Consider the following 13,648-nt stretch of genomic DNA (forward strand, 5'->3'; position numbering starts at 1 on the left):
AATACCTCTGAGGACGGAGACTCCACAAGGTCTCTGGGCAACCTGTTCCTGCATCTGACCACGCTTTTCTTATGTTTAAGTGTTTCAATCTGTGCCCATCACCATTCCCTGGGTACTGCTGAGAAGAGTCTGGGACAACAGCAGCAAAGCAATCTTTCCTGCAAGAATTAAGGTAATAGCAGGGGACAAGTTACAGGGACTTGAAATACACTGGCAAGTGATCCCAACCTAAGATCCTTCCCGTTCCCAGTGCAGGACAACTGCTCAAAAAATCACAGGCTGCTGCTGTGTAGTCACCCCCAGCACGCCCTGTGCAATTCCCCTGGCGTCAGCATGACAGAAACACAATACATTACCAAAATATTAAAAATACTGTACTGTTGACTGTTGCAGCTGTGTTCTCAGCAGTTATTTTAACAAATACAGGCAATGGCAGGGTAAAGATGGAAAAAACGCAGCAGGGATGACACCAAAAGGTAAGTACTAAGTGACCAACACCACTTCAAAATGACAGAGTGCAATGACAGCAGAACTGCGGTTACTGCACACACCCCCCAACAAACCCCACAGATTCAGCTCATTTCAGGACGCACACGTCAGCTTGTGAACAGCAGAGGGAAAGAAACTGCAGGACGGCGTCCTGCTTCAAACTCTGCAACAGAGCCGTGTGGGCAGGCCCGGCACCGTCACGCAGGGCGGCACCCGGGGACACGCAGGGGAAGAGCAGAGCCAGGCAAAGCAAAACAACTCCTGCATTCAAAGGAAATGGGAGCACGATGTCCTACCTGACAGTTCAGACCTAGGGACGGGCACTGCTGCACCGAGACCCAGGAGAAGAGCAAGGAAAGAAGGAAAAATGGTATTCTCCCAGACAGACCCAAAAAGTCTCTGGTCTAAATCGAAGAACGCACGAGTATGGCTGTGTGTTACAGCCACAGCAAAGCCACCGAGGGACACGTGCTGCTGAGAGCAACAGCCTTTGCGTGGGCCAGAGCATTCACGCACTTACCTGGGTGCCTCCATCTCTCTCGCAGCGAGGCGTGGTTAAGGGCATCCTCCCTCGCATACCGTTTCGGTCAGGCATCAGGGAGATTTCTCTGCCTTGACATGATTAGCGATTCGAATAACCACAACACCCCTTTAACTACTCCTGATTCCGCTGCAGCCAACAGCACCACAGCATTTCCCCATCGGGCTCCTCCTATATGCTCAGAGGGATGAGTGTCAAAAGAAAATGACACTCTCGAGGCAGCTGACCCAAATATCACTCTCACGGCCATTTCGGGAAAGGAGAGGGAAGCCAAAAGAGAGCAATTCTGTCGGCTCCTGTACGTCAAAAGGCTCTCACTCGGCTGAGCTGGATACAATCGCATGGGGATGAACACCTAATTCATCCACCACCATATTATGACAGTCAAAAGAAACTATGATAGCGTTTGCTTCATAGATAAGCCTCAAAAACTAGTACGAATGGCTTGTAAATAAAATAGATACCACATACAGTCTGCCACAACGTCCCCAATCACCCATTCTGCAACATTTAAAGATGGCAGTTGTTTCACTGTGACCCAAATTAAAATAAAGAAGATTTTTCTTTCCCAGCTCTGTCATCTGATGAGGCACGAGATGCCACCACACCCTACAGTTGTTCCAAATTCATCTAATGTTTTCTTCAACAGCAGCTTTGTGACTAAGCTTTACAGAGAAGGAAGGATGTTCAGAAGGCAGACGAGGACATTGCAGTGAACACTGCAAACCCGCACCACCAACTGCTTTACAAGACTTTCCAAGTGCTTGGAAGAGCTCTGCTAAACCTGGTCAGGACTTCCAGAATCACAGAATGATACGGGTTTGGAAAGGACCTCTGGAGACCATCTAGTCCAACCCTGTGCCAAAGCAGGTCCATCTAGAACTGGTTCACAGAATCACAGAATATTTTTGGTTGGATGGGACCTTTGAGATCATCGAGTCCAACCAAACAAAAAAAACCAACCAAACAAAAAAAACCAACCAAACAAAAAAAACCAACCAAACAAAAAATCCCGGAACACCAACACCAAAACCAAACCAAAACAGACACCCACAACCACACCCCACCCCACCCACAAACAGACACAAACCAACCATCTCGGGCACTAGAGCATGCCCTGCAGTGCCACGTCTACACGTTTCTTAAATACCTCCAGGGGTGGCAACTCCACCACCTCCCTGGGCAGGCTGTTCCAGTGCCTGACCACTCTCTCAGTAAAGTAATTCTTCCTGATATCTAATCTAAACCTCCCCTGCCCCAACTTCAGACCATTTCCTCTGCTCCTGTCATTATTCCCTTGGGAGAAGAGGCCAACACCCACCTCTCTACAACCTCCTTTCAGGTTGCAAAGGAACATGTCCAGGTGGGGTTTGAATGTCTCCAGAGAAGGAGACTCCACCACCTCTCTGGGCAGCTTCTTCCAGGGCTCTGCCACCCTCACAGGAAAGAAGTTCCTCCTCATGTTTAGATGGAACTTCCCATGTTCAAGTTTATGCCCATTACCTCTTGTCCTGTCCCTGGGCACCACTGGAAAAAGACTGGCCCCATCCTGCTGACACCCACCCTTTAAGTATTTACAGATGTTGATCAGATCCCCCCTCAGTCAACTGTCTCAGTTTCCACTTGCTGAGATACGGAGGACCAGGAAGCTTTGCAGACCCCTGTGACTTTACACAACCGTACGTCTCCTTAGGTGGGGAGCACTAAGCCCAGGAGGATGGTAGCCAGCCACACCAGAAGGCCACCTTCTCACCATCAGTTACCTGTACACCACAATGTATGAGGATGGTGTTGGGAACACCTACAGCCTCACCAGACCATCAAAACCAGTCTCTACAGCAACGCGGTACCCCGCACACACATGGCCGCACGCTGCATGGATGCTCCTTCCAGAGCGCCATGCGGAGAGCCAGGGGTCCACTACAACAAGAGAGCAGCAAACACACAAGCTCTCCTGCCAAACGCTGGCCCGCTGCTTCAACTTCTCCCAACTGCTACTACACTGCAGAAATAAATGAAGAGTTTCGTTTCAGTAAATCGGTTTGAAGTAGGATTTGTTTTGGGAAAAGGAACGCAGTAAATCAGAGCAGACTGCTGCGCTGCCATTAAGATTTTCCTCCAGCTTGAGTTCAGCAGGAGTCTTAACAGCTTTATCTTGCCAAAGATAAAATTTAGAATATAAATACAAACATAAATTCACTATGTAAATTATTTGGTGGAAAAAAATATTTCCTATAGTAAAATAAAAAAAACCAAACCCAAATTGTCATTTTTTAAAAGACTTGAATACTTTTTTAGACCCCCTTGGGAAGGGACCTGAAGCACTCACTGATTGAACTCGCTGCGCTCCATCACACCAGCCGGGAGAACACACATACCAACTGGGTTTTTTCTTTCTGAGAATAGGAGCAAATAACTTCTGTTTTTTAAGAGGAGGTTAGAAGTCCTTTTCCCACCATGCCTCATGCCACAGAGAAAGGCACACTTCACCAAGCACAACGTAGCAGGCGGGTCATTTTTTGCCACTGCTTTACATGGCCATGTATTTTATCAGACTTCCTATCAACACAGATTATGAAAATTAGCAGCAAATTTAAGGCAGATTAGCCTCCCAAATGCATGGAAGCTGCTCAGGTCAGGCATGTGACTTGATCTGAGACGGCAGATGGGACAAGGCTCTGCAATATACTGCTTTTTGGTCCTGCTGGAGATGGAAAAAAGCTCACTGAGGTACTACAGGCACAACTGTGGGCAACGCGACAGTTCCAAGCTTCCCCCAGCTTCTCATTTCCAAGCTTTCAAGATTTTAGGAGGGGGGTCACATCTTGATACAACCTCGCTGGTCACCGGGTGAACTTTATGTTTGTTGTGTACTTGTTCTCTTCAAGCTCCAGCCAGGAGACAGCAGATCACCACCATTTAGCAAGACCACAGAGAAATCACGACTCGCCCTCTCAGCACAAAGGGGGTCAAAGTAACCAGCATTATACAGCACCGGCCAGGTCAGTGGTCTGGCCTTAAAAGATCTTAGAAAAATATCTAAAACACCAAAGATTGAAAAAAAACCCTTACTTTCCTTATAACTAAAAGAAAATAATAAGAGCATATAACAACAGACCCCGTACCAACAAGAGAATCTCCAGGTGGCCTCTGCAGTCTTTGGACAACCCGGTTCACTCCCAAGCCTGGCTAAGGCCACGCTGCAACTCTGGATACGAGTTAATTCCCCATCTGCATTACCAGAATCAAACAGTCACGGGAAAATAGGAAGTAGAGACAAAAAACATTAACACACTAGATCACTTTAGTGATGAATGCAAACACAGCCTTACCATTCCACCCAGCACACATCCAAAGATCTATCACCAGCTACACCAGCCATCGCTCTACCAGGTCTCTGAAGGGTTGAATCCTTGGTAAGCACAAGGGGCACAACTATTTTCTAACGGGGAGGTGGACAGGCCTGCTTGCAAAAATGTTCTTAATACAAAGGATACTTAAGCATCTGCTGTGTCACATCTCCTCATTCACGGAACAAAAAAGGGGATTAGCTGGAAGCAACGCATTTCCCAAGTAGAAACCACTAATTATTTGGTGGATTCTCTCACTAAGGCAAGCCATACGTACTCTGCCAAGTTCACTGAATCACAGAATGGTTCGGGTTGGAAGGAACCTTAAAGACCATCCAGTGCCACCCAGGGACACCTCCCACCAGACCAGGTTGCTCCAAGCCCCCTCCAACCTGGCCTTGAACCCCTCCAGGGATGGGGCAGCCACAGCTTCTCTGGGCAACCTGGGCCAGGCTCTCACCACCCTCATGGTCTTCCTAATGTACAGTCTAAATCTGCCCTCTGTCAGTTTAAAACCATTACCCCTTGTCCTGTCACTACAAGCCTTGGTAAAAAAATCTCTTACTTGTAAGTCCCCTTTAGGGACTGGAAGGCTGCAATAAGGTCTCCCCAGAGCCTTCTCTTCTCAAAGCTGAAAATCTCCCAGCTCTCAGCCTCTCTCCATAGCAGAGCTGCTCCAGCCCTCTGACCACCTCCATGGCCTCCTCTGGCCCCGCTCCAACAGCTCCATGTCCTTCTGATGTTGGTGGCCCCAGAGCTGGAGGCAGGACTGGGGGGGGGGTGTCTCCCCAGAGCGGAGCAGAGGGGCAGAATCCCCTCCCTCATTCTGTTGGACGTGTTGCTGCCATCTATCCTATGATTAAAATATCCACCCGCATCTTGAGGGAGCCTCCCTCAAGGGGTCTGCAAAGCCACCACCAGGAACAGGTCCATTTCTTAACACTACTAAAAGAGATGACGATGCCACACAAGAAAAATTAAGCGACACACCTACCCACAGAACTAGAGACAGAGCCAGCCTCCTCGCCAGCCCCACTCCTCCAGCAACTCTCTGGGACGCTGGCTCACGCTGAAGCGAGGGGAGAGGAGGTTAGAAAGAGCCAAAATGAAGAGTAATTGGCTTGAGAGGACAGGACAGCATTCACCAGAGAGGTTAACAGAGCTCAGACCTGGAAGAGCCAACCTGATTATGGCCTTTCTTAAAATCGCCTTGGTCGGTGGAGGCAAGTGCCGTGCCAGCCCTGTGAGACAAGGGTTGCAAATAAAATCTTGTAAACTGCAGGTCTCCAAACCCAACATTCCTACCGGACTAATTAGACAACATTATACAGAGTAGAACTAGTGGTGATAGATATATCTGTATAAATACAATACATCAGGAGAAAAGTCAGTGTGGCTGCTGTGAAGGGACTTCCAGCCTCACAAAAGGCACCAGACTATCCAGATTTTTAAGATTTGCGAGTCTCATCAGAGCCTTCTGGCAGGGACACCAAACGGCCACACCGGAAAAGGGCCTGTCCCCGTGCAGATAAACAACTGGGTGAAGGATAACAAGGAGTAGGAGTAAACAGTCATTTCCTGCACGGGAGGCAGGTCCCAGCGAAGTTTCACACGGAGAGAGGCTGGGACCGGTGCTGGACCAGGATACTGAGTAAAGCAACAGTGAGGCGGGTGGGACGTGACCAAGGACCTTGATGGCAATAGTCAAGGCAAGGAAGATGAGCAACCACGAAGAATGGCAGAAGGACCTTGTGACTCCAAGTAACCTGGTAATAGAATGGCAGATGAAATTCCACATAGATAAAATGAATTGAATAAAAAAAAGTAAATCTCAGTTTCGTGCCTGAGATGGCCCCAGCAAGCAGGAGATCCTGGGGCTGACAGACCAGTCAGGTCTTAGCGTGGTCCTGAAAGGCAATAGCATTTTACCAGCATTAGAGGAGGACAAGCACATGAACAGCAGACGCTGCTGCGTCACCATGAGCACCTGTGCTTCACCCACATCCTGGCCACAGCATACAGCTCTGGTCACTCTCATCATCCCCCTCGTGGGAACAGGGAAGAAGAGAAACAGCTTTGGAGAAGAGGTACGGACTGGCTGAAGCAGGAACAGTGAAAAAATGAGAAGGCTGATTGGGAAAAGAATAGGGAGCTGTAAATCTGGAGTGCCCCGGAGAAGGAAAGCCCCCTAAAAACTGAAAAAAAAAAAAAAAAAAAAGAGTGCTTCACACTACAGGTAAGTCTTTAGGTGGAAAACAGTCAAAATGCTGAGAGGGGTTTCAGACATGCTTCTCCCATGCTTTCCTGGGGCCTCCACTTGGGCCAGTGTCAGAAACAGGACTCTGGACCAGGCAGACGTTCAGTCCGACCCAGTGCGGCTGTTCCGAAGAAGACAGGAGCGAGTGGCAGGAAGAGTGTGTTAATGAATCAGTTACAAGGCAAAAAAAAAAAAAGCTACCTTAGGTTATTAATCATTGATTAAGTTACAGGCGATTGGTATTCAGTATGTATTTGTCGGACAAATCTCACACAATCGGCACACTTGAAGGGCAGCGCTGATTTATTTCTGTCGATACCTCTCCAGCACAATCCTCCAGGGAATCGGATTTTGTAGCCACCCAGATCGATAAGGTTTTGCCACAGATTGCAAAGAGAGCAGGCAGAGGAATACAAATCACGCTGGGTATTGCCACAGAGCTGCACATTTCAAGCAAACAGGCCAGAAGGAGAGAAGACTTTACGTGAACTAGGGAATAAAGAACATTTCCATATGGCTATATGGAAGATCTCCATGTACTTCCTCCCAAACACTTCAATTTTACTTTATTTTTTTAATATCCCAGGAATCACAGTTTCTACTAAGAAAATTCTTTTCCTTTTAAAAATAGTTTAACTTCATTTTTTGAATGTCAGCTAAGCAACTTCTGTAAATGAATGTCTGCTTAAATTCAAATTCAGTCAATTCTCAACTAAAAAAAATGTTTCTCGTGAAAATGAGGAGATTTTTGGTAAAATCTGGAGGAGATGCTGCACACAAGACAGGACACCTGCAAGATACACGTGAAGAACCTTAATTATTTTTACACCATTTAAAAAGATATTAACAGCCCCATGTGCACGTTCTGCCACCCAGCCCCTCGCCTGCCTACAGGCGTTTCTCTAACCTCACACCCCGGATTACACAGCATCACCCAACAGCTGTGCCCCTGAATCCGTAATGGCGCCAGACTTCCAGGAGTTAATGAGGAGTCAGAAACTCACCCTCAAGGTAGCATGGAAACCATCTACACACAAGAAATACATCACCCTTCCAGGCTCTCTACTATTTTAAGCATGAAGAGAGATAGAGAACTTTATGGATGATGACTTGTTATACCCACGTCTGGCACGGCCGCACCACTCCCGAGTGCCCAACGCTGGGATGTCACCGCAAGGAGTCGATATCCCCCGATGCCACAAGCACCATCGCTCATCCCGAAACCCACGTATTCCTGAGGCGCACCACAGCTGGACCCAGGTTCAGACCCAGACATCCTTTTTCCACATTCCTTCACCAGTTTAGCTCAATCAGAAAAGCAAAGTAGAAACAATCGGCTCCAACGCGCCGCATTTTTTGGGATGGCTTTGGGGATTTTTAGAAGAGAAGCAGCGCTGTGCACAGCTACCTACAAGGCAAATAATACAACCCCGGGAAAGGGGATTAAGGGCTGAGCAGAACACCACAACGGGTGTTCAAAGGAAAAATACTAAAATGCAACTGTCAGCCACCTCTCCAGCACCACCGAACGCAACAGTCACACTAAGAAGAACGGTAGGCACAATCTGCCCGTCACCCATATGTATGCCTTCTCTTCCTACTTCAACAGGACCTTAAACAAGGTCAGGCACACACACTCAGAAGTCTTTTCGGACAAATTTGTAGCTAAAAAGGTGGAACTAATATCTGTAAGAGCCGAAAGCTGGTATCATGTCCTTATTTAGGCAAAAAAGCTGGCTGACTCCAAGGATTTTCATCTAAGCAAGGTAATAGGGAGAAATCCTTTGCTCCTCTGTAAAAATGTAAATCCCAGGTCAGTGAGTCATTTAAGCACATGCCTAATGTAAAGCTTGAAAGAAATCCTGCTAATAACTGGGCTGCTCGCATATTTACGCTTAGGCATGGGCTTAAGTACCTGCATGATCTGGCAATACCCATTAGCCCCCAGAAAAGAGACTAAAACAGGCTGGTTCGTGAATTAATCGCAGTGGTATGAACAGAATTGCTAATATTAAACTAGGGGGGATTGTACGTGTGTGTGTGTGTGTGTTGAAGCATCTGTTCAAGTTCAGGCACATAAAACATTTTTCAGCCCAATGACTCCACAGGGAAATGCCTCATACATCAGCTCATCTGACTCAATTTTTCCATCGCATTTCCCTTTATACAGTTTTGTCCATAAATACACTATTCATTTTTTTCCAAAAATAGCTTTTTATTTATAGAGGCAGAAAACCTTGTAACTTCTGTTATTACTTAAAAGCCCTGGGTTCTTCTTTGAAACGTAATCATTAAGGAATTATGAGCCAATACCGAGGTATCAAACTGTTATCTGCCTTTGCTATCGTATTTACCGCTCTCAGTATTTCTTTCACCAGAAAATAGCCAGTAATGTCGTAACTGCCCAGCCAGACATTGCCACACGTCCATTCAGCCCACAGCGCATCAGGGAACTTTCACCTTCAATCTTCATTTTACACAAAAGAAAGCCAAGTTTTTAAAAATCCCAACCAGATCTTCCAGGCAATCCACAATTTGGGGAGAACCGTGCGTCACTACCCAAACAGTGATAACCGTTCATATTTATGGTATGAGGAGGTCAGAAATCTAACATTGCCTTCTTCCTCTCCAAGGAGAATTTTGAAGATAAAATTCATTTTTGTGGCTTTTAACAGAAAGTAAACAGCCTACCAACACCCTGACGAAGAACGGCTGGCGAATAGGTAATTTACATTTAAAAAGCATCCGGTTCTTTTCAGAGGCAGAATTTAGACATCGAGCAACATTGAACACAGCAAGTGGAATGTGATTTAATAGAATTTGACCATTAATAACCACAATTTGAGTCAAAAGAAAGCGCAGCAAGTTATTACATGGCACAAGTGCAGGACAGTGGAATTCCACTCCCGCTGCTCGCGGGAAGTGCAAAGACCAGCTGGAAGGGCTGATAATGACATGGGGTCCTGCAATAAAACATTCATTCACAAAACAGGGCAAAGGGGATTGTTTCCCCACACGGAGGTGGCAGCGCAGCCGCCCTTAGGGGGGTGACCGGGCTGTGGCACAGGGACCTGTTTTTGGAGGCGCACCTGTGATTCAGGGAGTCTTCCCAGGTGCTGGGTAGGGATGCTCAGAAGGATCGTGTGTCTCCACACGGGTCAGCTGTGATAAAGTAGAGCAAGCATAAGAAGTAGGGAATATTAATGGAACTTTTTTCACTGGAATAATTTACTTCCTATTAACCAGACTAATAAATCTGGGGCAAAAACTCCATAAAACACTTTGTTGAGTGGCAGCACGAAAAACAAAAGCTGGAAATGGGGTAGGAAGAAAGGATCACTTTCCTCCTAATGAGACAGCAGCACCCATCCTCTCGGACCACAGAGCAGCCAGACAACAAAGGGGTCCATTATCTGCCCAGGATTTTACTCCAACTGTTTAACAATCGTTACCGCTGTCCGAGTTCGTGCCGCCATCCAGGGAATTTTGTCTAAGCAATAAGGCAAAGGCATAAAATTGGTACCTGCTACAATTCCATTTGCGTTGCCGATGTTTCAGAAAAGAGACAGTGAAAATCTGAAGTGCCATTAGGAAAGAGCCACAAAATTGCCTCCCTCTTCCCGGCTCGACACTGTTAGAGAAGCTACAGACTGAGCCCGTAACTTTTTTTCTCAGCCCCTCGGCCCTCGCAGGTACAAATGACCGCAAGGGGAACGTCAGCAAATCACCAAAACTCAACCTGATGAGCAGCGTCTGCCTGGCTTCCCCCGATCCCAGCTCGCGCGTTCCCTGCTGTGCTTCAGCAGCTCTCGGTTGAAAGCTCACTATGATGTAACAAGTCCTCACACGCCAGCATCACAGCTCGGTCAAAAAAGAAGTGTCAGCCGCACCGTGAGCGCCTGCTGGCTCCAGCTCCCCCAACACACACACCCGAGGCACAGCAGTAACCAGTAAGTAACCAGGAGTAACCCAGTCCGTAACGTACCAGGTTGCTTTGCTGGTCCTGAGTGGCTGAGCTACACCTACGTCCCGTGGCAGGCACTACAGCCGCATGGATCTCATCCTTTGCTTGGCAAAAAGTGATGTTTTAGGAGAGCCCAGGTTTTTTTTGGACTCACAGAAGTTGCTGGCAGACAGTAAATTACTAAGTCAACAAGTCTGTGTGTTAAAATTCATCGCAAACTCTCCATCAGCGATTAGATTTCACAGCTTATAAGAATTTTGCTCTTGAATCTTGCCCTTGTCAGCTAAAAAAACACATGAAGCCAGAGAAGACCTTTTAATAAGATAAAGTTTCACCTATGCAACACAATTCCCAACTTAATTACCTTTTAACTCACAGAAAATTCTTCAGAAAAACTGTGTCTACAATTAAAACTCTTCAGCACATACTAAAATCTTTGCTAAATTCTTAAAATTGGTCTAAACTTGCCTAGCATCCGATCACTGCCTTCATACACCTTTGTCCCCACAAACACACTCACAAACTGTTTCCTTAACGAGTTTTCTTTTAACCTTCCCTTTGTTAAGAGACTGATGGGACCGCTGGAAGTCCTCACTGTCAGCGCGTTTTCTGACCCTTTCAGGGCTCTTCTCTAGATCATTCAAAGAGAGCCACTGTGATCTCAGCCTGTGACCCTGATTTTTCAGTTATTTGCTGGTATTTGCATCACTTGCAAGTTAGCTGGGATGACTTGGATGCTTGCTTCAAAGTAACAGGTAAAAATAATCACTAATGAAGAGCTAAGAGTGGGTACACATGGAACCCATCTAGAAAACAGGTATTTCATGACAATTCCTCGTTTATAATCATGCACTCAAACCTGTGAGCCGCTTAAAAAAACCCACAAAACTTAATGTTGCTGCATCAATTAGGAAAACACTTAAGATTTTTAAGTTAAAATGCTATTAGCAATAATTCACTGCACCAGTGATAACACAAACTCACAATGTTAGTACTAAAAGTACTAAAGGTTGATAAGGGCACAGCCAGTCATTAAGATTTTTTTTAATAACTTTTCACAATTTATACTGATCTGAAACTTGATGAAGCCAGTTTTAAAAGCCACGGCAAGGATGAGAGAAGCCCGGTGACGAACCCAAGTAGCCACAACGAATAGCAGCTGAATGCGTTTTCAACACAGATGAAGAAACAGAGATTGTCTTGCAAAACAAATTTCACTTTGATCTGAGAGACAAACCTTCAAACACGTGTGTCAAGGCGTACTAAAACCTGCTCCTTGTTCCATTTTGCCCCATCCTTTGCCATTTCAATACAAAAATGGCAGTCGAGTTACTATTTTTCAAGAAAGATGCTGAAAAGGGATTGCTTTCTTACAAGGAGCCACAGAAATACTCCCAGGGCAGAGACCCCCGCCCAGTACAACCGACCCAGAGCAGCAGCCACCCCATCAGCCCCGGCTCACCTGAGCTTCAGCTGCGAGCCCCTCACCCCCTTACCTCCCCTCCTCCTTGGCCGCAGGCATGGTCAGGAGCCCCTGCCCATCCAGGATCCCCGGCTGCACCGTCGCACGGGAAATCCCTGCCGTCAAAATACTCTACACCCTGGCTTCAATCGTCAAGACCATCTACTTGTTAGGAGCCTTTGCCTCTGACCAGAGAGAGGAGAAGGACGGACACCGAGCAGCCTGCGCATTCGTCAGACACAGAAAATATGTAACGGTTCTCCCCACCCACCGCCAAGCCCTCCCGCTCCGCTTCAGTCACCAGCGCGACGCGAGAGGGAAAACAAACATCGTCCCCTCCTGCCTTTTTAGCACTGCAGAAACACTGGAGTTAATTTTAGGATTGCTGGAAATACGGGACTTTCAGCTGTTTGCAGTCGTGTGGGGAAAATAAGGAAGGGCACAATAAGGCTCAAATTACCTGTGTGTTTGTACATTTACTTTTAACAATTCTTACATATCCCACCTCATAGAACTGAGCTCGCTTGTTCCCCCAGGAAAGCACAAGCGTAACTTTAGAATATACTTGGAAAGAATCAAAAATACAAAGAAGGGAAACTTTCATCACAAGTCACATCACAAAAGACACAAGACACATCATCACAAGTCTTGACACAAAACAAAACAGTTTTCCCCTTTTAAGTGACCTGAAGAAAGGTGAGGTTTGGTCCCAGGACAGATGGCTGTCTTGCTGAACATCACCATGAAACAGATTTCTAACAGAAAGCGACAGATTTTTTTTTTCTACCAATTATCCTTGACTTACAGGGGCCAGATGACATGGAAATAATAACGGGAATAATCAATTGTCTGTCAAATGCAAGGGTTTTGTTCGTCCTCTTATTTCTAAATACTAACTAAACACCCAATGAAAAAGCTGGACCCGGTGCTACCAACTGTTGCTCAAGAATCCATACTGTACATCCATGCCCTAATTAAATCTCTGTGCACTATCTCCTATTTGTAATTAATTCGACAGTGGCACAAAATTAGCACTTCCCCAGGAAGCAAAGTCAAAATGACCAGAAAGAGTCACAACTAATTCCCACCAGTAGAAAAAAGAAGTGGCTAAAAAAATGCCACTAAAAATAACTGTATAAATGTCATTCTTGTGAAATTTTATGACAATGGGTGAAAGTTAGGCCCAACAGAGGCCAAAACTTTCATTATCCGATACAGGCGGCGATTTTATCTCCTTGTGCTCTGCGTTCAGATGGAGCACATAGAACTGTCAAACCGCACGGCTGTAGCCCCGGTCAGCTGGAGACAGGTTTAACTCGGGCTATCAACAGCATTAGAAATGTTTATCTGGCCAAGGAGAGCGAGGAGCTGCTGATTTCTTAGCTCGTGTTGGTGCCACAACAGCGTCTGCTGCCGTGGACTGAACGCTGAGGGATCTGCCCAGCACCGTCCTGCCAGGAGCCTTTGCAAGGAGAGTTCACTAGCGACTTGGTGTCTCTTAAAGTAAAAAAAATACCTGTTACTTCCAACTAAGACCAACACAGCAAAAAAAAAAAGCAATTTACCGCTGAATGTGGTAAAAACA

Source organism: Numenius arquata, chromosome 23 (genome assembly GCF_964106895.1).
Source record: "Numenius arquata chromosome 23, bNumArq3.hap1.1, whole genome shotgun sequence".
Lineage (NCBI taxonomy): Eukaryota > Metazoa > Chordata > Aves > Charadriiformes > Scolopacidae > Numenius > Numenius arquata.